This window comes from Lolium rigidum, unplaced genomic scaffold (assembly GCF_022539505.1).
Source record: "Lolium rigidum isolate FL_2022 unplaced genomic scaffold, APGP_CSIRO_Lrig_0.1 contig_62246_1, whole genome shotgun sequence".
Lineage (NCBI taxonomy): Eukaryota > Viridiplantae > Streptophyta > Magnoliopsida > Poales > Poaceae > Lolium > Lolium rigidum.
Genome location: NW_025901157.1, coordinates 1 through 25,239, shown reverse-complemented (window position 1 = coordinate 25,239; position 25,239 = coordinate 1).

Here is a 25,239-nt window from a genome sequence, read left to right as displayed (position 1 = left end):
CATCACACGTGTACATATATGTTAGGGGCGGATGCAAGTTTTCCAACAATTACGACGCTCCAGGTGATCTGTATCTTGGGAAACACTAGGGCGGGACCCCGCAGATCTACCCCTAGGGTTAGGGTTATAGTTAGGGTTAGCAATGTATGTGGAAACCCTAGGGTTAGGGTTAGGGTTAGAGTTAGGGTTAGAGTTAGGGAAACCCTAGGGCTAGGGCTAGGGTTAGGGTTAGGGAAACCGTAGGGCGGGGACCCCGCGGATCGTCACCCGTGGGACCTACATATGCCATCTATGAATTCTTAAAAAATAGAACCATTTTTTACATAATTCATACTAGTAAATAAATAATAGAAACATAATACAAAGTAATATGAGAGAGAGAAAAAAGAAAAAAAAATTATATGCCGAGGGTGGCCGTCGGCATAGGGGGGGCCATGCCCTATGCCGTGGGTAGCCCTCGGCGTCTGTGTGACGCCGTGAGCGGGCAGTGACGGCGCGGGTGCGAGGACAGGCGATGCCAGTGCTACGCCGAGGGCCAGGTTGACGCCGACGGCTTCCCTCGCGTAGCCACCTCTACGCCGACGGTTAGTACACACCGACGGTCGGCTTCCTGGGCTGCCCCGGCGAGGCCGTACGCCGACGGCCTCGACATTTGGCCGTCGGCGTACAGTTCGGCCGTCGGCGTCTTCTCCCATTCCTGTAGTGTAGGTTTGTACTTGGCGAAAAGAGAGTTGATTTTAGGGCAAAGCATATGAACCAGATCTCTTGTGTCACCTGTTTCTGCATAGCCATCATTGTCTTCTCCACTAGATTTTCATGTCCATTACCGTTGTCACTACCCATATATATTCGAACTTTCCTGTCAAGCACTCAACAATAAGAGTGGCCTGCAAAGGCGTTGTTCCTGAGTTGAGGTTTCTATTTTCAGTTCAAGCTAGACCGCCGCAATCAGTGACTGAGCCCCCATTATTGGCTTAGAAAAATATTCCTAGCTTCCTAGCTTGTAGTTCCAGAGGTTACCGTAAAATATAGTACATCACTCTTCTGTTCAGTTTATGCTGTCGTTTCTGCATGCCCTTATATGATCACCCCCTGTTAAATCTAGACTAAATGACAATTACAGACATAACTATTTGGCTTAGCTGTCACACGGTTGCTGGCGCTGTAGGAGTTGAATCTACAGGCCATTACGCCCAAACAAGCTAGTACCACAAAGTAAATTAGCCACTTGTGCACCGGTGGGCCATGAATGAGAGACAAGTGCACTCCTGCCTCCTGGTACGCCTCAAAGGTCAGATGCAGAAACCTGTGTGCTTAATTAGTTGCATATGCAGCCGGAAACCTGAAAGCGATGTCAAAGTTTTCTCCTCCTCTTCACTTTCTTAGAGCATCTCCAGTCGCGTCCCTCAAAAAACGTCCGGCACAAATGATTTGGGGCACGTTTAGGACCGCGCCGGACAAAAAGAGATCAAAAATCTGTACAGAAAAGAGACCCTTTCCAGCCGCGTCCCTCAAACGAGCGTCCGGATGCATGCATTTTAATAGAAGGGACCACCCTACGTGGGAAAAGTAGGTGAGAGAAAGTGTGGGAAAGAGAATGGCATGTGGGGACTAGAGGCTGCGTGCATGCATATAGGTCTCGTTTTGTGTCACGGCGTACGTGGAGGCTACTATACATAGTAGCCTCACAGGGACGCCGGCACAAACGTGAGCGCTATTTAAGCTTTGGGGGACGCGGTCGGGACGCGATTTTCTCCATTTCTTGTCCGCCGTCCCCCAGACGTTTGGGGGACGCGACTGGAGATGCTCTTAACTTATCAGAAGAATATATTAGTAATTAAGATAGCGAACTCGGAGGAGGAGATAACAGAAGGCATGGTGAGCGACCTCCGAGGTTGTGTAGCAGAGTTGCAACTGGCATCCCGAGAATGGCAACTTGCCCACCTCCCCTTTTTGTATTCCATATCCCTTTCTGTATCGCATTATGTACTACCTTTTTATCCTTTTGTCTCATGTTGCGCTGCACTGCACATCTTGCTGCATATGTATGTCTGCTTTTTGTGGCCTCTTTGGTTCAAGAGATAGGGCTGGAATCTTTACAAAGAATCTATATCTTTTCGAGAAAGGAAAATACCTCTCGCTTGGTTATTATTTCACAAGATTTTTCTTCTGGAAAGATTCTTATATTGTTTTTCTGGGAAGATTCTGATGCACTATTTTTCTTGAATGATTCTGATACTTCCCTATTCTTCTAATTGTATTGGCAGCATGGATTCAGAGGGGGTTAGAAAAACATCCCAGGACGGAACTGGTGGTGTGCGTTGCACATAATCCTTGAGATTCAGAAAAACAATGTTTCTCCTCAGTCATATATATGGCCCAGCAGTACCATCCTGTGTGCGCCAGGAAACCAAGGGCAAATTTGACCACGCAAGAACGCAAGACCCGTTCTCTGAACCTTGACACTACTGCTGCTACATTTAAATACGTTATCCATGCGCTTTGCATACATAGTACTCTATGATTACAACTGTATGAGCACGATAACAGTTAAATAAATAGTAAGATTCTGCAGCACGTATGTGCAGGCAGCTTGGTCAGATCGTGCCCCCCTTCAGTTCGATGCAGTGCTACTAATTTACTTATGGTTTATAAATCTATGGCAAATTGCAGTGTGCCTTGAGTAGAAAAATCGGCATATGCTCGTGGGGATGCGCAAAGGATTCTGGATGATGCCTGTGAACCCAATTCAATTTAGCCGGAAGCGAACCCGGCCCCGACAAGCATGGTGGTACTGAATTGGATTCCAAGTCTGTAAGTACACTGTATCTCTCATTGAGCTCTTGAGTATTATTTTCAGTAGGTTCAGGTTTGCTTGGATTCTTTTCCAACCATCTCTGGCAATAAATAAGCTTCCTGCAATTGTTTCGTCAAAAATTATATAGAAAAATGCACTCAGTTTTCATGGACTTTGCGCATCAATGAGTTGATATTCTGTACTTCCTCCGTCCCAGTTTAACAGGCACATAAGTAGTTTAAGAAATTGGTTTGACCATTATTTTAGTCAGTAAAATATGAATATATGAAATTATATCATTGGAAAGCTTTTTTGCATACGAATCTAATGATATAGATTTTGTAGACATAAAATTTATATTTTATTGACTAAATCAATGGTCAAAGCTTATCTTAAACTCGTGCCTGTTAAACCGAGACGGAGGGAGTATTGAAAATCTCATATAGCTCTTGAATCTAATTAACTGTAACTAGAGACGTAGAAACATTTAACTGCAGAGTGAGCATGTGGGTGTGTGCGGTCTTCACTGTGCATTCGCAAAAACAAAGCCAACAGGGAAATAAGAAAAGCATTTGAGCCTGTGAAGAGTAGATATTTTTCTTGGTGCCGTGGAATAAGGCCCGAGCCCCCCAAAATTCCGCACGTTGTGGATCGGAAACAGAGGCCGATGATTAAGAGGACAGCAAGTACGGCGGGGCCCACCCACTGGCCAGAATTATTGGCACGCGTCCACCGGCAGCAGCCGGTCACCTTTCTCCCCAAGCAAGCACGGCAAATACGAGGTCGGGGAAGGAGGAAGTTACCAGATCGAGCGAAACCAGGCTTCCTCAGACATGTACTAGCTACCTACCACTTCCATGTAGCAGCTGGACTAGGATTTTTCTCCCCTCCAATCTCCATCTAGCTAGCTAGCACTCGCAGCGAGTGATCCCATTGGATCCCTTCCCCATGCCTATCATTTTCTGTGGATGGATTGGACCAGCTCTGCTCTGGGTTTTCTTGTCACTGTTTTTGCTCCCCATCTCGATCAATCCATCGATTGGGTTTGATGGGGAGAGAGATTCATGTCTATCCTGGCCTCTGTTGCTGCAAGCCACACAAATGGAACGTGTGCATCATATAATATAGGTATTCACACAGGCACACACACACACCTTACGTATATATATGAGTTTTATAAGGTTGTGTCCCCATCTCTCAGCGTCTTCTCTCCTGTGGATCGTAATTTGGATATTGTATTTTTGCATATAGACGTAGACTCTTGGGCCATATTTGGGTGGTAAGATTGAGAAACTTATGAATGAGGAAAACGGAGGGTTTTTACAGGTTTCCCGGAGTTAAACCAAAGATTGCTAATACACTAATGAAATATTAATCGCACCGGGAAAACTAAGCCTGCGCAATTTAGCCTTACAAGAGACTCAAACGTTCAAATTCAAATAGAAACAAGGCATCGGAATCTTGTCTGATCACAAAACACTATCCATGGGGATGCAAACACAAGTGTTGGGAGATCTTGTAGAATTCATGCGAAACAATGATGCCCTGACCTTAAACCCTTCTCGCAAAACAGTATGCATTGGTTTCACAAAACGATGAACCTGAGTTGACAGGCCTTGGCTTGGCTCTCCCCAAAAATAATCACTTCTTTCTGACTTTGATATGGCATGATTGTACTTGTACATTGTAGTGCAGTTCTTGCCTACTCAAACTTTGAAAAGGTCCAAGAACTATTGCATCGACCTACTTGTACAGTACGTATTTGTCTGTTGAGTCTCGAAGTACACGTCCACACATGATTACCAGCCGCAGAAAAAAGGCATATAAAAAGGTCTTTCAATTTTTATTTTGTTATCTACTACAGGGTTTGCTCATTGATGGTTACATGTAGCTTTTGATCCAATCCTTTTCCATTTTTTAAACTATATTCTACTGTCTAACCAACTAAAGAGGCTACAGAAGAATACAGTAATGTGCCAAGCGTGATCGGTCGTGAAGCTCCTACTACTGTTGTCTACTTAATTACTTCTGCGGGTGTTAATTAAAAGCTACACAGTACTACAGTAGCTTGTTTCATTCTGTGATCCTTCATCCTTCTGCATGCACATTTTAATTTATCACCTAATATATATGCACTAACTTATTTCCTTACTTATGATCAAATTGAATTTAATTTTGTGAAGAAGTTTGTGGTTGGCAGTTTGCACGTCCATGTCAGCGAAAGGACGACGTACGCCATGGCTTGGGAAGCTAGCTAGGACCTGGCTAGAGCAAGTACAGCGCAAATGTATCCATCGTCAGCCTTTCCTCTTTTGGTCCTCGTCGTTAACCTTAACTCTAGGCTGTATTGGTTACCATATCTACACTACTTAAAAAGGAGGAACATGTTCCCTATTCTGCCCACCTATCACTACGACCATCTTTTCGTCGTCAACCAAATACTCCCGTCGCTGTGCATTTTGCACTTTGGTCCCTTGCAAATTGGGAAATTAACCCACATTCCTTGCCCCAGAGAGGAATGTGCGAGATGACAGCTAGGGTTCCGCCGCCAGCAATCCTTTCTCTTCCTCCCGGGAGGCCGCCGCTGGATTTCATCACTCCACCACGTGCACCAGCGCCACCACCTTCCTCGCGCGGCCGTACGTGGGGGAGGCCGTCCGAGTTGCGTTAGTGCCTCGAGGAAGGGTCACCGCCGCCAGACCAGACCAGACCGAAGAGGAGTGGCTCCACGGGAATGACGCCATCGGCAGCCCCTACGCATCCTCAGTCTGCGCCCGTGCCGGCGAAATCCGCCGCTGCGACACCTCGTGCCTGCGCCGCCGCGTCCCCCGACTTCATCTCCCTGGTCTCCTCCCTCAAGTCCTGCCTCGCATCTCAGAGGCCCTCGCCTGGTGGGCAACATCGCGGAGGCCGTCGCCTGCCTCCACCCCTCGATGCCTCCCGTATCTCCGTCGTCCTTCGCCTTCCAGAGGCCTGCTCCGTCTAGGCGGGGTGAAGAAGGTGCCTAATCTTCCTGATTTGCTTGATTAGTTAACATTTGTAGTCTGATTTTACCTCTTCCATGAACCTCTTTGGATGGTCGCTGCAGGCAAGTGACAGGGCTGCATCGATTATGGAGCAGCGATCAGGGGCATTGGAGCATGCACGAGCACAACCAACCACCAACAAGCAGCAATAACACGGAAGGTACAAGGGTTCGATCCCTGTCCCTCCTCCACTCTCCATGCATCTCCCTATACATCTCGTCGTTGTTCTCATCGTTGGCTCGTGCACAGAGTTGTTAGTTATTTGTTGTTTGTTGTTCTATATGCAGTGGAGAACTTGAGACCTGAGAAATAAATCGATGTTATGAACATGTTAATCTTAGGTTATTGAGAGCACAAAGGATGCAGAAAGAAAGGGGTGGCATGGTAATTTTAAGCCATTTCTCCGAGGCTCTGTTCACTGATGGAATAATTTTCTCTCCCGGAGACATGTTTTCCACAAGAATCAAGCAAGTTCAGATATTATATCTGACTGCTGAATACTACATACCCCAACATGCAACATATTCAAGGTTAGTGAGCGCCATTGTCTGACACTCTGAATTGATGCTGCATTTGCTAAAAGTGGTTCTTGGATATCAGGTGGTTTGCTGAGAACATGGGTTTTAGGATCATCCTGAGCGACCTAGGACATGAAGAAGCCTCCAGTGGTGTCTAGCTGAGATTAAGCGGTCTGTGCCATTCCCCAATCTGCAGACATTGCAGTGGACTTATAATTGCTTCATGGTAAAGTCTGGTTTTAGGCAAGATCAATGCGGAGAAACTAGCCACTGGTTCGTGAGCGATGCACTACTGTGAAGGGAGATCAGATAATAGGCATGTGTTCTTAATTTGGCCGAAATTCGGCAGCTCTTATTACATCACATTTTGTCATAGCATTGCTCCAGGATAATTTGTACAGTTCGAAGGAAAAATAAGAAATGAAAATATATGATGTAAATCTTAGGAATTGACCTAGATAGATATATCTCTTTTAGAAATGTGCAGCCTTTCTGTTTGATGGTGTTTGATTAAGGGATATCTTTAAAGTTTAAACTGATATACGTTTTCTTAAACTTTAACTTAATTTTTTAGTTTAACTGTCTTTTAATTACCAGAATATATGAAAGTTTAAATGCCAAAGCTAGATTTCGTTTCTAAGTGCAAGGTCCAGCTTTCAGCAACAGAGCAATGCTTATGTTTGAATGCCACTATTTCCTTCTTGTTTATCTTCAATACTACACCTTAGCGCTGGACCGTGTGGTGCTGCTCTGCACGAGCCGCGCGACGTCCACGACCAGTACGTCCCTCTCGTCGCTCGATGGCGCGAGGTCCTCGCTGCAGCTTATGATACCTGGAGTTTTCCTCTCAGTATGAGGTTTGCTTATTGAGTTTACTCCTGCACCTTTCCTCCTCTGTTACTCCTCTGAGCTTTTTCTTGCTTTATTTCTTGGAGTAGTATAACCTCCCCCTTTTACCTGCCTGTCAAGTTCTAAATAAGAATGAATGATAAACTCCCAAGTTCTAAATTATGGACTTGGAGTAGTATATCTGTACTTTTGAATTTTTGATATTTACTGCTAAGTGTTTGGTCAATACTTTGATGATAATTACTCCCTGCCACTTGTGTGTGAAAATTCTTAATACTCTTAAGGATTGATATTTACTGCTAAGGGATATCTGAGAAATGTCCTGGAGTAAGTGAAGTTTGCAGATTATGAGTTGTCCTCACTCATAAACTTGTACAGTTGTACTGTACCAGATGACGCCCTCATTTGGAAAATACAGATAATCTGAGCAAGATCATTTCTCTGTATTTGGTTTAAGTTGTAGATGTATAGCTCAACGAAATAATGCACGGCTCTGTTCATATTGGGGCAGTAAGTACCACCTTCAGTATAAAAACTCGTGTACAGTTCAGCCGTGCTTTGGGTACTAATATGATTTGGTTAATTCGTGCACAGCTGGGTGCTATGTCTTGCCTATTTTTATCTTTTTATATGTTTTCTCATGCATTTCCCTACGTTTAGCCTATGATTAAAGAAACCTGGTAGTTACCTCCAAAATACTAAAGCTACCATTGTGATCATGATTTTTTAAATGAAAGTGTCAACTGCTCTACCGCATGTACTATACATTTACTGTCATTTGTTCAATACAGAATTGTTGAACTTGTGTTTGAAAGTGTTCTTTACAAAGATATGACATCTACTAGATCCACCACTAGGACATGTTGAGAAATTTTCTTTTTCTTACAAAAGATATGAACAATTGGAGGGTGATCTAAGTGTTTTTCTGCGCAATCTGAATTGTTTACTGCCCTTTCCCTACTTTCGATAGTGGCGGCGCAAGGGTTTCGATTGGGAGGCGTGGAGGGAAAGCTACCGATCGCCTGCCGTGTGTTGGTGCTGTTGTCGTCTTCAGGCGACCACGTCCATGAGATGCTGCCGCTAGAGATGTTCCTGACCTGCTGCTGGCCACCTCCACAACCTGCTGCTCCCCCGGTGACGTCCCTCTCATTCTCCATGTATTTTTTTCCTAAAAATTGTTTCCTTGGTCCTGTTGAGTGTGCAAGCAGTAGAGAAAGAACACATGCATGTATGCAAATTTTTTTTACTGGATAAAAAAATCCTACATGTACAATATGATCCAGGTAAACAACATCTCCAATCCAATTACCAGTTTCTGTCACTACAAGAATTATTTTGCTTCAACATTTATAAAGTATATTTTGGTGGCTTTCGTAATCAGGTATGTGTATTACCTCCAATAATCTCATTTGCTATTGCAGTCGTTGCCAAAGTAGTCATGGACACCAGCAGCCCTTGCAGTTGTTGACCACCACGGCGAGAAGCATCACTGCGTCGTTCGCAAACAGGAATGGCATGCTCCCGGACGTCCGTGCTCTTCTTCCATGTGGCCCGTCTTCTGCTGCTGGATGTACAAGCTATAGACGAATTGATTCATGCCCCGCTTCAATACTCTCTCCTTCTGTATGTCAACTTCAGTCAGAAATACATATTGAGGTACTTGCTGCCACTTATGATCTGTTATGGAGAGTTGAGATGATTTTAGACAACGACTAATTTTTTATTGGTTTGTACAGATGAGTTCTTGCATCTTAGGTTAATGAACCTTGCTATACATAAGGCGCTTCCCATCCGATTCTTGTATGACACACCAGATCGTAGATGGATCGGACCAGGAAGCAAGTACGCAAAGTGGTTCAGCTGGTTAGTTTAGTCAGTGATTATCAACAAACAAACATACAGATGTGCAAAGCAGCAATGATATACTGATTATACTTCTATCCCTTCTGTTATGTACCTTAACTATTTTGTCTGGTTGTCACCGTTGCAAGGCCATGTGGTTCTCTCCCGTGTGGTAATGCTTTGGAACGTCCTTAATGAATTAAGTTGAGGTTTTGCTTTGTTGTACTTTCAATTATTGAGTGTTATTTCCCAAGTAATTAGTATCTGATGTGCTTTTAGCGCTGAGATTATTCAAGGAAATGCCTTTAGTAGCATCCTTCTCAAGGATAAATAGTCATAGATGCCATAGGTCATAAAAGGAAATGACATAAGTTAATTTTCTTTCTCAGGTCATTTTTTACTGATCATGATGTCTATGTTGTTGTGTTATCTCATGAAAACTACTATCTTCTCGCAGCAAGCAATTTTTTGTACATTTATTAGTGTATTTTTTGTTACCCTTAATAGTATAGAGGAGATGGATTTATTTCTTGTGACAATGATGTGAAATCTAGATATAATGTGAAATGTGCCTCGTGTAAAGAAGTATAATAAACACATTACCGAAGCTTGTTGTAGGAGAGGCCTAGCTACCTTTGTCTAGATGTGTTCACAATAATACTTCCATTGTATGAGGCTACATGTAATCCTGCACTCTAGGCCACTTTCCTAAATGTACCAAGAAACTCTCCACCTGTTAGCAATTTTTTCTTGTTACCCTTTTTTGTGTGTCTCCACCTGTTAGTGTAATTTTGGGTTAAGGGTACATTAAACTCATATATAGACGTTTTGGAGGCTATTTTTCTTGTCCATCCTCACTGCTCATTTATGTTGGATGCAAATGAAGGCTCCATACAAAATCAAGCAATCCAAGTTTTTGACTAACTAAACGGTTGGTACTTGTGAAAATTTGATACTACTATAAAAACTCGGTAGTTTTAATCTTTCTCCAGTATGTTCAGTTTTTTTATTAATATATCTTGGTCATTGGGAGGTTATCTGGTTCTTCTAATAATTTTGTTATTCGTTTCAGAAGTGGAGTACTCATGTACTCTTTGAGCGACCAGTTCATAGAGATGATCGAGGATGTCTCCATGATGTTAGATTGCTGCTATGGACAAATACAGAATTGTTGTTGATGAAAGATGCCAGAGTTTGCTTGATGCTCAGAAAATAATACATGGAAATCTTGCTCATGTTATTAACATTAAACGGGAGAATTTAGGGTTCTTAGAGTTCTCGAAGTAATTATTACTGCAAGAATAGCCGGTATTGCACTTATGTCTAGGACTTTCATGGACTAGGTTGATCATCCAGCTGTTGGGATTTGGTTTTTTCAGTTTGGTTAAGTGTGAAGATTTCTCTGCAAAAAGAAGTTACATGTTAAAAATAAGAAGTATCATGTTGTTTTTGCAACTAGAGGCAATGCCACTAGGAAGTTCAAACTGGAAATGATGGTACAATGTTTTAGGCCTGATATGATAATAAGGTGCTAAAATGAATCATCCACTGCTGCGGTAGCAATTTTATTGACCTGGACACACCTCTTGTATTGTCTAAAGATCTAGCTTCCTGTGACTATGAAGGTATTCTTCAACAAAATCATGTAAAGCTGTAAAGATGCAATTTCCTCCAAAGATACAGTTTTGTTTCGAGTGTTATTCTTATTAAATATGAGACATGTTTTTGTCCAAGATTTCATTTAGAAGACCTCCATATTGTGAAAATTATGTTCTTATTCTTTGATATTAAGAATTATACCGCTGCCATTCCGATGCTTATGCTCTATTGATTTATGATACTCCAAAATTCTTATGTTTTATTTATAAGAAATTGTCCTCTTCTTTCCAAGTTGTGGATCTTCAAAATAAAAATATTGGTGTCGTTCTGCTGGAACAGTCGTGAAGGCACAACAAAAGGCACTTCTGGACAATGTTTTCAAAATACATCCTAAACTGTGTGCATTACAATTATTATGTTACTCACTTGGTGTATGTTACTTGCTGTGGGGAGGTCTTCCTCTGCACTCAGGCAGCTGTATGTTACTTGCTGCGTTCGGTATTATCATGCTATAATATATTATGATACACTTGATTTATTTTAATTTTTATAATGATTTGTGAATTATATATATGCATTGAGAAATAAAATTTGAATCCGTGGCAACGCACGGGCATTTGTACTAGTTATCCATCAACGTCCCTTATTCGGAACTCATTTGATTTGATCGATTTCGTGGCGACATCGACGGCGGGTGGGGCGGTGGCCGGACGGCCGTACGCTGGAAGCGCCATGGAAACGCGCGCGACACGTTTGATGTGGCTGGGCCAAGGTAGACGCTAGCTGCTGGGAGTGCGACGCCTCTTGAAAGCTCAAGAAAACCTAGACACGTTTGGTTGGTTCTTGGCTGGACCAGTCTCTCTCTGATAATTATAGGTGTGTGAATAATTTCCCCGTTGGTCCAGCTGAGATTATGGCAGTCCTGTAGGCAGATCGGAACAAACAGAGGACATACGAAATTAATTGGAGATTATTTTTGTAGATAGATTTAGATGCCTGCCTCGGCTCTCACCAGCAAGTTCTGTAAGCAGCATTACTAGTGTTCTGGCCAATTGAGACCACCTGATCTAGTACCTGCAAAGATCGCACGAATTAATTTCGCCACAAGTGGATCAATCATGGTAAACAGGCAAATGTATATAGTACTCATTCATGATTCATGCATGCACAGATCCAGATGGTTAGAGGCGCCGTACCATGTATCTATGGAGCCGTCTTGGCAACTAGGGCAACTGCATATTAATTTACAGGGTTGCGTCTGGTCTGTCTCCATGCTTTGCCACTCTTCTACACTTCTCTCAGGGCATCTACGACGTACGGTAGAGTGAATAATAGCGACATGTTATACTATGTGTTGTGTCTGTCTCCCTCAACAAAAAAAAGTTCTGTGTCTATCAACTGGTCTGCACTTAGAACTGAAACCATCTTACGTATGAAAATGTTGATATGACCCTGTTGTTTTGAAGGATTAGGAAGGACGATTTTCTAACGGAGCTGCTATGTGGCGCAGAAGAATTGGCACTCACCCATGGTATGAGATTACTGAGAGATTTCAACAATTATTACAATACACGAAATATCAGTGAAATGTTTGTGAAATTGATTTGGTATGAGTAACACAATTTGATTTTTTGTGAGTATATATTTAACATGCTTGTAAACTTCTTTCGAATCCAGAAGATATCACAAAGATATGGATCTTTTGTAAAATTATTTTTTGACATATCAATGAAATAGATGAAAAGTTCTAATAAAGAAGGAAATTAGACATCTAACCTTTATGAAATATTTCTTGAGAAAAATGTTCAAAAATTTAGGCCCACCATGTTGACCTAGATCTCTCATGAGTGCCTATTCTTCCGATCCATGCTATTTCAGCCAGGTCATGGCGAAGAGGGTGCAGATATTGTCTCGAGTAGGTGCATCGGAAGGTGACACTAGAAACAATCTCGTGGAGATAGGTGAGGATGTGCATGTTTTTGATAGTTTGACGACCCAGGTTTGTGGTTGTCTTGCTTCTTCGGGACATATATCCCTCATCCACAATGATGCCAGAACGAAGGCTCACCGACACCATCATGTAGGGGTGGTTGCCCTAAAATCCCAGCGGTGGCAAGAGGACCTGATGATGTGGTTGCATTACCTACAAAGTTCAGATCTGCTTGACGAATATGATGTGGTCAGGGTACATACAGTGGACGGATATGTTCAACGTTACGTTTCGTCTAGCATCTCTACTAATTTATCTAATCAACGAAAATTGAAGGAGGTGAGGTAGCCATCGGAAACGGGGCATCAAGGTCCTAAATACCTGAATCCGGTAACTTCTCTGGTAGCATGGGTGGCCTTTGGAGTTTGGACCTTATATCTTAATTATCTAGCTCTTAGATTTAGCTAGGGAGAAGTCGCCAGCTGGTAGCTAGACATTTTTTTGGTAGTACCGGTTTTGGTGGCAAGTGTACATGTTATTTCTGGTTGAGAATTAACACATGATTTTGCCTTCCAGCAAGATCAGACAATGTCGACCCGCGTGCGTCGTACTTCCCCAAGGTGTTGACTCGAAGCTCAGCTTTGGGATAGAAATTTTCCAGTTCAACTTTTTTGAATCTTCCATCCAATATAAAGTTGTGTGAATCAATCAATGCACTCATACATCCTCCTTCTTTATTTGCTTTTTGAGAAAAATGATACTACAGTATTTGTTACTTTTGTAGTAGTGAGGCTTTGCTAAATTCAAACATTGCATTTGTTTTACACATTCAGCCTCGAGGACTCAGCCCACCTGTCTTGCACAGTTACACGCCAACCACATGCCATATATATCTGCCAGCCTGCCGGGCCCCTTGATCCCATCTTGTACGTACGCGCTTCTCTGCCTCTTGGAGTCTCTCAAGGGGTAGACAGACACAAGCAAAAATATCTGGGAATTGTGCATGTGATGTCGTAGGTTTTCAATTGTTATCCATGGATTGGATCCTGCGTTCCCGCTTGCAGTACAACGTTAACTAGCCGCAACGCCGGTGGTAGTACAACTGAATAACCTATTGTTTTCTCCACACAAGTGGGGATCGGGACTGATAACCAGAGCTGGTTGATTATACCGTTTGTTTAGTCCCGTCTGAATTATTGGTTAGGGCATCTCCAGCGGCGCGACGCAAACAGACGCTGAGCGACCGTTTGCGTCCGCGCGGATCGGAAATGCGTCTGGCACATCCAGCAGGGCGATGCAAAGTGATCGAGCCGTCCGCGGAGACGTAAACCTGGTCCAAATATGCGCCAGGTTTGCATCTCCGCGGACGCTCGGTGGTCGCACGGAGCGTCCTCTCGCGTCCCCACGGGCCCTCATGGCAGCGACCTAGGTTCGATCAGCCTCGAATTCACAATGCGCGCCGGTGTGGCAACCGCGGTGACCAACGGCCGCAATGGAGCGCCGAACCGCCGCGGAAGAGCAACCGCCGGCCTCTTCGTTTTACGCGCCGCCGTTAATCCGCGCACATTATAACCCCCGCGTCTACGGTAATTCAAGTTCAACCGCCTCCTTCTTCTTCCTCTTCTTCTTCTTCTTCTTCTTCTCCAACACCGGCACGTCATGAGCGACTACACGCTGCCGTCCGACTCGGAGAGCGAGGGCAAGTCGCCCGGATTCCTGCATTGGTGGGAATCGCCGGCGACGCCAAGCGATCCGGGCTCCACGCCCGCCTACCCTACCTCCACACCGAGTGAGGACGAGGAGGACGGAGGCGGCAATGGCGAGCGAAGGCTAGGAGGAGGACGGAGGCGGCGCCGCGCCGGCCGACGCCGACGACGAGGAGGAGTGCCAGGAGGAGGAGGAGGACTCTGACAGCAAGTTCGCCCGATTGGAGGCGCAGGAGGCGGCGGACGACAAGGCGGCGGCAAGGAAGAAGTCCAGGGCGTTGGCGCGGGCGGCGCGTCGTCGTCCGTTCACCGACGACGACGACGAAGACGCCATTTCTTCCAGTTTCAACTCCTCGACGGGCGCGTCGTCCTCCAGTTCCGACGACGAGGTGACAAGCAAGAGGCGGAGGAGTTTCCACGACAACGACGACGCAGGGCCTTCTAACAAGAAGGCCAAAAAATAGTTTTAGTTCATATGTTTTAAATTTCTTCTTCTTTGTATGTTAAATATGTTTGAATTTAGTCGATTGAAGTATCCGGTTAATTGTTTAGGCTATAATCTATTCGATTGGACCAACATGACATCATGAGTACATCTTTTTCGCGTTTAAAACTTAATCATTCAACTAAAAATTGAAAAGAAGTAGAAAAAAAAACAGTTGCATGTCCAAAATGCGTCGGACTGCTGGAGGTAGCCCCCGACGCAAATGGATATTTCGCCCCTCGCGGTCATTTTGGCGTCCGCGGGGCGATGCAAACGGACGCTCGCGACTACTTTTGAGCGTCCGAAATGCATGCGCCGCTGGAGATGCCCTTACCGCTACTACTAGGTTACGTGGTCTTGGTCAGCCTATCGCCGTCCGTGTTCATGCACACTGACGTGACCTGTCTGCTCGTGATTGGCTGGAGAGAGGGACACGTCATTGCGTGAAATGATGCTTTGAGGTGACCCTGATGTGCAAAAGTTCTACATCTATATCATTTTGTCATTTCTAGTATAAAATTAGTCAATCTTTAAATGAATAAAAGATAAAATGAACCAGAAGTGGCGCAGAATCCGCTTACAACCCTAGTCGGCTGGCACTAGAGAAGAAAAAAATACCAGTTTTTATCTTATAAATTACATGTCATGAAAAGGTAGGGTTTATGGAGGGACAAACGGATGGACCGGGGACAGGGACGAAAGGGGAATGGATCGAGTGGCAATCTCTTGATCAAGTACATATAAGACTTTTGAGCAACCATGACATCAGGAGGCCCCGTACAAGATTGAAGACTGAAAATGACAGGGTTTCTTCTATGGGTGTGCCTATGTCTCAGTTGACTGAGATTTTCTTAAGTCTCAGTCAACTCAGAAAAGTACAACTACAGTTTTTAAAAAAAGTGTAACTCGGTTCAGTTGCACATTTCTGTCAGAAAAGTGCAATTGCACTTTTTTAACAGAAAAGTGCAACTCAAAGCACATTTTTGTAAGTGACTTAGACTTAAGAAAATCTCAGTTGACTGAGACATAGCAAAACCGTTCTTCTATTTCTTACTTTGTATATAAAGTGATTTTCTAGAATATTGTTAATTTAAAAATAAACTAACGGTTTCTTATTTTTACTTGAAATTTACTTGTTTTCTGATTTTCCTAAATTTTCCAAAATTTTCTGGTAAACATTCGTTTAAAAAACAATTTTGATGCTTTTTAGCTAAAAATTTGATTCATACTAATTTCTAATATTTTAATCATTTTTACCACTTTTTTCTTCAAGTTAGCTCAGCTTCCAAAGTATACTATTTTTTATTTATCTTTTTTTACAATCAATACCACATATATCTATCTATTATCTACTAAAACTAAAATACGGAGGTTAAAAATAGAGACATTACATTGATCCACATAATTAGAATTATTTTAATGATTAGATGTGTAATTTTAATGGTCAAGATTTAAAATTTTTACGTAACATATATTAGCTCACATGCTGTGCACATAACGGACATGTCTGACACATTAGGAAATAAAAATAAAATAAAACGACTAATGGATTGCTTAACTTTATTATGCAGCACAGTCCACCTAGAACAATACACGTACACATAACCTAAATTTATTTTTCCTATCCCGTGTCCACCACCAAACGTGCAAATGTAAAGCCGGCTGTCCATATTTTTCAAAAAATGAATCATTGCATCGTGTCACTGGTGGAAAAACAGGCTTCGGGTGAGCCCCATAAGTCGCGATGCTGCAGGAACCGCGACAAATGGTACCTTTAGTCGCGGTTCGGGAGGCGAACCGCGACCAAAGGCCTGGGCCCAGGGCGCTCGGTGGCCAGCCGGTGCACGTGGGGGGCTTTAGTCGCGGTTGGCCGTGCCAACCGCGACTAAAGGTGCTCGAAGGCCTTTAGTCGCGGTTGGTCGAGCCAACCGGGACTAAAGCCCCTCCCCTATATATACCCACCCGACAGCCAACACTTAGCCATTTGGTGCCATTCTCTTCACAAGCTTCACAAGTGGGTGTTAGGTTTGCTTTTGGTTCCTATTATGCACATAAGGTGTTTGATGAAATGCCCCAAGAGCATGAAACAAACATGATATGAAGTGTTGGAGCCACACTTGAGCTTTCTCATTTATTTTTTCCTCCTCGATCGCGGTTAGCAACTTGAACCTTTGATGTGTCGTTGATAAAATGTGCATGTGTGTGTAGTTCATTGTTTAATTTATATTGTTTGTAGCTAGTTAGTTTAACAAATGCATGATGGTTAATTATATATTTTATATTATAATAATGCGGATGAATCGACAATGGATGTACGGTAACCGACTCTCCGGCGAGTTCGATGCGGGTTTGAAAGATTTCCTCGTAGTGGCCAATGCGAACAAGCGAGTGGGGTTTTGTTATCCGTCCATGTGTTAAATGTAAGAATCGGAATGGTTACTCTTCCTCAAGAGATGTTCACATGCACCTGCTTCGGCACGGTTTCATGCCAAGCTATAATTGTTGGACCAAGCATGGAGAAAGAGGGGTTATAATGGAAGAAGATGAAGAAGGGGATGATTTCAATGATGAAAGATATCTTGCTCATTTCGGTGATACTTTCATGGAGGATGTCGAAGGTGAAGGGGAAGGTGAAGGGGAAGGTGAAGAAGAGGCACGTGATGATCCCGTTGATGATCTTGGTCGGACCATTGCTGATGCACGGAGACGCTGCGAAACTGAAAAAGAGAGGGAGAATTTGGATCGCATGTTAGAGGATCACAGGAAGGCGCTCGTACCCCGGATGCGATGATGGTCCGAAAAAGCCGGGATGCACACTGGATTTGCTGAGATGGAAGGCACAGGCAGGTGTAGGCTGACTCGGCATTTGAAAACTTGCTGAAAATGTTGAAGAATATGTTTCCAAAGAATAACGAGTTGCCCGCCACTACGTACGAAGCAAAGAAGGTTGTCTCGCCCTCTAGGTTTAGAGGTTCGAAGATACATGCATGCATCAACGATCGCATCCTCTACCGCGGTGAATACGAGAATTTGAATGAATGCCCGGTATGCACCGCATTGCGTTATAAGATCGGAGGCGATGACCCCGGTGACGATGTTGAGGGCCGAAACCCGAGAAGAGGGTTCCCGCCAAGGTGATGTGGTATGCTCCTATAATACCACGGTTGAAACGTCTGTTCGGGAACAAAGAGCATGCCAAGTTGTTGCGATGGCACAAAGAGGACCGTAAGTCGGACGGGGAGTTGAGACACCCCGCAGATGGAACGCAATGGAGAAAGATCGACAGAGAGTTCAAAGATTTTGCAGCTGACGCAAGGAACATAAGATTTGGTCTAAGTACGGATGGCATGAATCCTTTTGGCGAGCAGAGCTCCAGCCATAGTACCCGGCCCGTGACTCTATGCATCTACAACCTTCCTCCTTGGTTGTGCATGAAGCGGAAGTTCATTATGATGCCGGTGCTCATCCAAGGTCCGAAGCAACCCGGCAACGACATCGATGTGTACCTAAGGCCATTAGTTGATGAACTTTTACAGACTGTGGAGCAGACTCGGTGTCCGTGTGTGGGATGAGCACAAAGAAGAGAAATTTGACCTACGAGCGTTGCTTTTCGTAACCATCAACGATTGGCCTGCTCTTAGTAACCTTTCGGGATCTGTCAAATAAGGGATACAATGCATGCACGCACTTGCTTACATGAGACCGAAAGTGTACATTTGCCAAATTGTAAGAAGAACGTGTACCTTGGGCATCGTCGATTTCTTCCGAAAGGTCATCCAAGAAGAAAGAAAAGCAAGCATTACAACGGCAAGGCAGATCACCGGCCGAAGCTTGCGGAACACACTCGGTGCTGAGGTATTTGATATGGTCAAGGGTTTGAAAGTCATCTTTGGAAAGGGTCCTGGCGGACAATCAGTTCCGAAGGGAGCTGACGGGCACGTAGCCATGTGGAAGAAGAAATCTATATTCTGGGAGCTAGAATATTGGAAAGTCCTAGAAGTCCGCTCTGCAATCGACGCGATGCACGTTACGAAGAATATTTGCGTGAACATCCTGTGGTGACCCGGCATACCACTGCATGGTGTAGTATGCAAGTCTGATATAACACCAATGAAACACCGTTCCACTAGTATTATATCGCTCAGAGTGGTACAACAGAAACATATGCGGGTCCAAGGTATGTCTATAGAATTACAGACATTGACTCGTTACATAAGATCATCACAGACCTCCTACTTTACAATGAGGTAAAACTGCAAATAAACTCCAGAAGAACGACTCGTAGTCTAAATCTAACACGAACTCTATTTGTAGAGTATTTAACTAGCTACAGAGGCTATGAATAGATTCTAGCTAAATAGGAGCTAAGTTTAGGAAGCTAGTTCCTTTCTATTGCTAATCTAGGTTTCTCCTTGTTGGATGTGGTATCTGCCTCTTCCGACGGGTTCCCGTCCCTTGAAGTAGTTGTTGACTCCTCGGTCTTCGTGTTGCACTCGTAGATCCTCCTTCGGTGCCTCCATATCTAAGCGGGGATTTAAGAGTGGGATGAGTACGAGCGTACTCAACAAGTTCATTATAGGAAAGAGGTGTTTAATGCACTAGCTACAGCATTAGACCAGTAAAGTCTAATACCAATGCAGGTTTTCATAATCATTTCTTCAAGAGGTTGCTTTTATTCGGAAGAACTATGTCCGTCACCCTTCACCGGTTTACTAGAACTCCATGGAGCTCCTTTCCGCCGCGTTCGCAGCTCCATATCCCGGAACAGGGAGTGACAGGTCACGGTTCTTTACACTCGGCAGAGGTGTGTTGCTTTACCCATAAGAGATCTTAACCTTGGTGCCAACCGAGCTTAAGTTCTCGTCCACACTTCCTTTGGTGTGAGGCCCGGTATAAGGTCTAGCCAATCATGTTCCTCCGCTACCTCGAACACCCACCCTTTGTTGCATACCCCGACCCCGGGTCCTCGTCGGTCCTCTTATACCACTTAAGGATGGACCCCGACCACGACAACAGCTTGGGATCGAACCAAACTCCTTCGCCGGTAGCCGCAACCCATCATAGACCGCAATACCGTGGGGACTTTAGGCTTCCCCAGCCCACCGCTTGCACTTCGAGCGACAAGTGTCTACGGACTATGCCGTGGGGACTTAAGGCTTCCCCGACCCACCGCTTGCCCCGACGTATACAAGTGTCTACGGTAAAGCGCATCCGTTGATGAACGAGAGGTGGAAACACTTTTGACTACTCCGTCCCACTCCGGATCTTATGGTTAACACGGGTATTACGGCACAAGAATCACTCGCGACATTTGTTGTTTAATCCTAGATGAATATAAACCCGTGCAATGGAACCTCCACCATATCCACACAATCCATGGTTCCATTGCCCACCACATAGTCATATTCATAGTTATGAAAGTAGTGGTTTTGATTTTTGTGCAATAGTGATAACCATAATACTTTGCAAGTAATTTGATAAAAATACTTCAAATGACATGAGCAAGTGATGAACTTGCCTTTCTTGACTCGCAAGATTATGCGGACAAGGTCTTCGATACGCAATAACTCCAAATTCTGAAATAGCATCATCGTCCGGTAAGGACGATGTTTAAAAGATTGGCAAGGATGCAATAATGCATAAGTATGAGATGCAATCGTTCTAAGCGTGATCTAACCCCGATGATTTATGCTCATTGAGTTGTAATGATTGGTTCGGGGTGTGTTGCACTTTTAGAATGATTCTCATACAAGGTTCTTATTTAGGTGTGGTTACATGGTATCATGAACAAGTGCTGCAATATATAATAACAATAAGATTAATAGCACACAACTATAACATTTGGTATAATCTTAACATGTAATGAATAGTGGTTGGTTTTAACACTACATGGCATGGTTAATGATTAATTATTATCTACTTCAAAAGAATAACTTTTGAAGAACATGTTCTTTAATAAAGAACAGGTATGATAATTAGGGTTGTGGGGTTCTATGGTTTACTATTGTTTCCATTGCTTCTGGAGTAAGTAGTAGATGGATCACAACAATGTTGGATTCATCGACACCTAGGGCTTGTAAGGTTGAGTTAAACCTAGGCATCCTAAGCAATTACTTATACAAGGTTGCTATCAAGATTGGTTCATCTTGTTGGTGATAGCTAGCTAGGGTTTATAGGTTCTTATAAGCGGTGGTTGTTGATGATTCCTTATTTTCTTCAAAAGAATAACTTTTGAAGAACATACTTCTTAAATAATAAGAAGTATATCAATTAGGGTTGAGGTTGTCTAGGGTTTGTTATTGGATTCACTAAGTAAGGAATAGTGGTTTCCTGAATAGGATGCTTAATAATTATCTTACACTACTGGGGTTTAGTAGAGTATGGTTAGGTGGTGCATGATAATGGGCATGGTTGCTATTAAGATTGGTATCTCTAAGGATAGGAGCTAGGATTTGCATTTGGTTGCCCTTATTTGATCAATTAGGTTGGATAGGTATGCCTACATGGACTACTAAATTATTGATAATAGGGCTTCTACAATTTTAGGTGGCATGGCAAGTATTTAATTGCTGTTATGATTCTATGTATGAAAATAGAACGCCATGATTACATGTGAGGATCTAGGGTTTAGGTTTTAGAAGTAAACTAGGGTTCAAATGAAATAGTGGAGCTAGGTTATAAATGGCATTAGGGTTTTAGGATCCCACATGAAATTATGGGGTTATCACTTTGTTTTATAATGGAACTAGGGTTTCCTAATTACTCTATAATTCTTGTATTAATAACTTCATTAATAAAGTTGAAGTTATTAATAACTTTGGAATTAAAATAATATTGGATTTGTCCTTTTATTATTTTTAAAGAATTTAATAATTAAAGTAATTATTAATTAGGATTTAAATCCTCCTATTAAGGATTTAATAAATTATAAGCAAAGGAAAAATTAGTTTTATTATTTTCCTGATTTGATTATTGGTTTTTTATTAATTTTAGAAGTTTTTGTTAATTATTGAATTTTAATTCAATTATGAATAAGAGAAAATGCTTAAATAATAAGTATTAAATACTTAAATTTTTATTACAAATAAAAATTTCATATTATATTTTTATTGGTTAGAGTTTTCTTTTCTAAGAATTTTAATATCTTATTTATATTTTTCTCGACTTAAATTGGATTTTCTAAATTATTTCAAAGTTTCAAGTAATTAGTGAATTTTGAATTAACACCGAAACCGACTAAACGTACCCGCACAGCTTACCCCCACGAGCCTATGACCGGTGGGTCCAGTGGCCAGTCACGTGCCACGTGGGCACGACCAAGTCAAAATCGAGGCATGCCAGGGTCTCACGGTGGTCGGCAGGATTCCGCAATCGCCGACGCTCGCGGGCTCGTGCGGGCGGCGAGCTAAGCGGGCTAGACTCGAGTAGATGCGGTGGTCGGGCTTGATGGTGGCGCCGCCGTCTTTGGGTCGCCGGAGCTCGCTCGACGGTGAGGTGCGGCGACGGCAGCTACGGGGTGGATGATGCGGCGAGGCTACGGCGATGAATCGAGCAAGGCGAGACTTCCGGAGGACTCGAGAAGATTACCGAGAACACGATCGATGTGGTCGGAGAAGCTCGTGGAGGTCGGGTTCGCCGGATTGAGCCATCACCGGCGTCGGGGAAGACAACTGAGGCGTGGTCGCAGGCGAGAGCTTCGGCTCGATTCCTCGCGCATGGTGTCCATGTCGAGGACGGCGGTCTCGATGGTGGTCACGGCGAGGCTAGGGATGGCCTCCATCGACGGCGATGGTCGAGGTCCTGCAGGCTAGGGTTTCGATTTGATGCGGAAATTGGGCAGAGAGGGAAAGAATTCGGGCCAGTGCTCATCTCTCGGTTTTTATAGTGTGCAGGTCGAGCCTCGTCATGCCTTCGGACGCGGAGGAGCTGCCACGGCGAGGAGATGCCAAGCACGGCTCGGTGCTGTCCTCCATGCGAAGGAAAGAGATGAGGACGACCCTCTCTCTCGACGATATTTTACGAAGGGGTACGGTGGTTTGCTGGGCTGGCTTATGGGTTGCGATTTGGGCCATTGTTGGGCTGTGGTGCTGGACTGCTCGCGGGCTGCGACGGCAGGTAAGGTCCAGGTAAGTTTTTCTTCTCTCTTTCCTTTTTCTGTTTTTCTTTTCTGTTTTGGTATTTCCTATTTTGAATTCTGTTTTGAATTCATATTTGAATTCAATTATGCTTTCAGATGTTTATACTTATTTTTAATTAGGACTTATCAATAATGATTTTTGCATGATTTCATTGTCCAAAACTAATGTGTATTGCATGATTTTATTTGTATCCTTGTGATTTCTATTTAAATTTTAATTTAGCCATGAGTTTGGGTGTTCTTAGAATTTCCTTTTCCTCCCTACAATACAACTCTCTTTTGAATTATTTAACGTGGAGAATAGCTTCCCAAAGCATTTTAAAGATTATCATGAGGGCTTGGTTTCTTATTTGAGAGTTTGTTTCACTTGCATATTATTTTATGTGATCACCCTTTAATCAAGGTCTTGTAAGGAGTATCCTTATCCCAATTCAAGGTGATCCCTAGTATTATATTTTAATACACCTTGAAATATCTAGAGTAGGTATTACTCCCATCATGATTTGGTTCTTGATTAATAGGTTAAGTGGTTGCTCACCATACATATGGTTTCAATTATAAATTGTAGCACAAGATTTTGCTTATGTTCAAGAATTGAAGCATAAGATTTATTTGATGTGCAAATCTATGGTTCCAATGCTATTTACCTAATGACACATGGGTTGAATCTTAATTGTGGTTTGGGTTTTATTTGTGATCACCCAAGTGATACACAAACTAAAGTTGAGGTTTAATTCAGGTTTGTAGAGTTGAGATGACACCATATTGCATGTGATAGGTTTAATCTCCCTTAACCAAGCTAAGGTGGTTGTTTACTTAACATTTTATGTTCTCCTCAAGTTACTAAGATATTGAGAATTAGTTGTATCTTCTATCAATTGGCTTCATATTATTAACCTCAATTTATTATTGAAGTAACTACATTGGGTATAGTTCTTTTTATAGTTAACTTTGGTCATATTGATATATGGTTTCTCACCATATGAAGTATAGTGTTTAACTCTAAGGTTCCCTTAGGTTCATTAATTGATGAATGAATGAGAAAATAGATGTGGTAAGATTCCACTTATTATCACCAATTGATTTACAATTATTGGTTGGGATATAAGCCTAGGGTTTGTTTACTAGTTACCTTCCTATAATTTCATGAGGTGAATGATATCTACTAATCTTATTAGGGTTTAACTTATCCTCACATACCTCAAGAGCATGATCATGGTTTAGGCATGATCAACTTGTTCTTGATATCATTTACTTAAGCTCTTAGGGTTTAGGATCATCTGGTTAAAGAATGGTTCTCTCCCTTTATTTCAGGTGTTGCCTCATTTATCTTGAGTGTAACTCTATAGCTTGAGTTCTCTCATACAGGAATGGTTTATTCTAGGGTTTATGGTGTACTCCTAATATTTATTTAGTTTGCTAGGCTAAAGATTTAATTGTCTATCTTAGTTGGATTATTCCACTCCTTATTTCACTAAGTCATGGATATAGTCTTATTTCACTTGGTATTTGGTTATCTCACCACTCCAAGGTGAAATGGTTTACAACCCAATACTTAAGTTCAAAGATTGTCCTTTATTCATTAATAGATAAAGCTAGAATTGATATGAATGGGCTCCCTTACTTGGGAAGGACTTCAATACTAACTTAAGGTTATTCTCCAAGGATAATTATGTGGTCACCAATATCTATGGTTAACAAAAATGGTTTCTCTCTCTAGGGAAGGTATTGAATAATATCCTAAGGTTTCTCTTAAAGATGAGGGTTTGAATAAATATCTTGGAATATAAAGATATATATTTATAGGGTTGATCTTCTTGTCATGTTTCCAGGGATGAAGCAAAATGAATACCATGAGGTGCATGGTAGGATCATGAGTTAGTTTAAGACATGGAAAAGATAAGTCTAGAATAGTTCTCCATTATATTGTTACTTGATTTATGGTTAAATAGATGTTCAAATGTTATGTCATGGAATTCCATATTATGATCTTTTATGAGATCAAACATTTGATCATTGATTCTAGTGTTGTTGTGCTGATTTTTAATTCCATTTGATCTAACCCCTTAGATCAAATTATCTCTACCCAAAACAATGTTTTAACAAAGTCACATTGAGGTTTATAGCGCTTGACTTGATGAGCTACTTCAATTCCACCAAGGTCAAGTGAAACTTCAGTTACTGTGACTCGTTTTACTTTAAAGCGCGAAAATTCCCCAGCATTTTCTATGCATGAATGCAATGCACACATCTCGTTTCCTCTAATTTTGTAACCCCATTACCTGGGATATTACAGTCTCTACCCCTTAAACTAAACTTCGTCCTCGAAGTTTGATATCTCTCACGTTTCG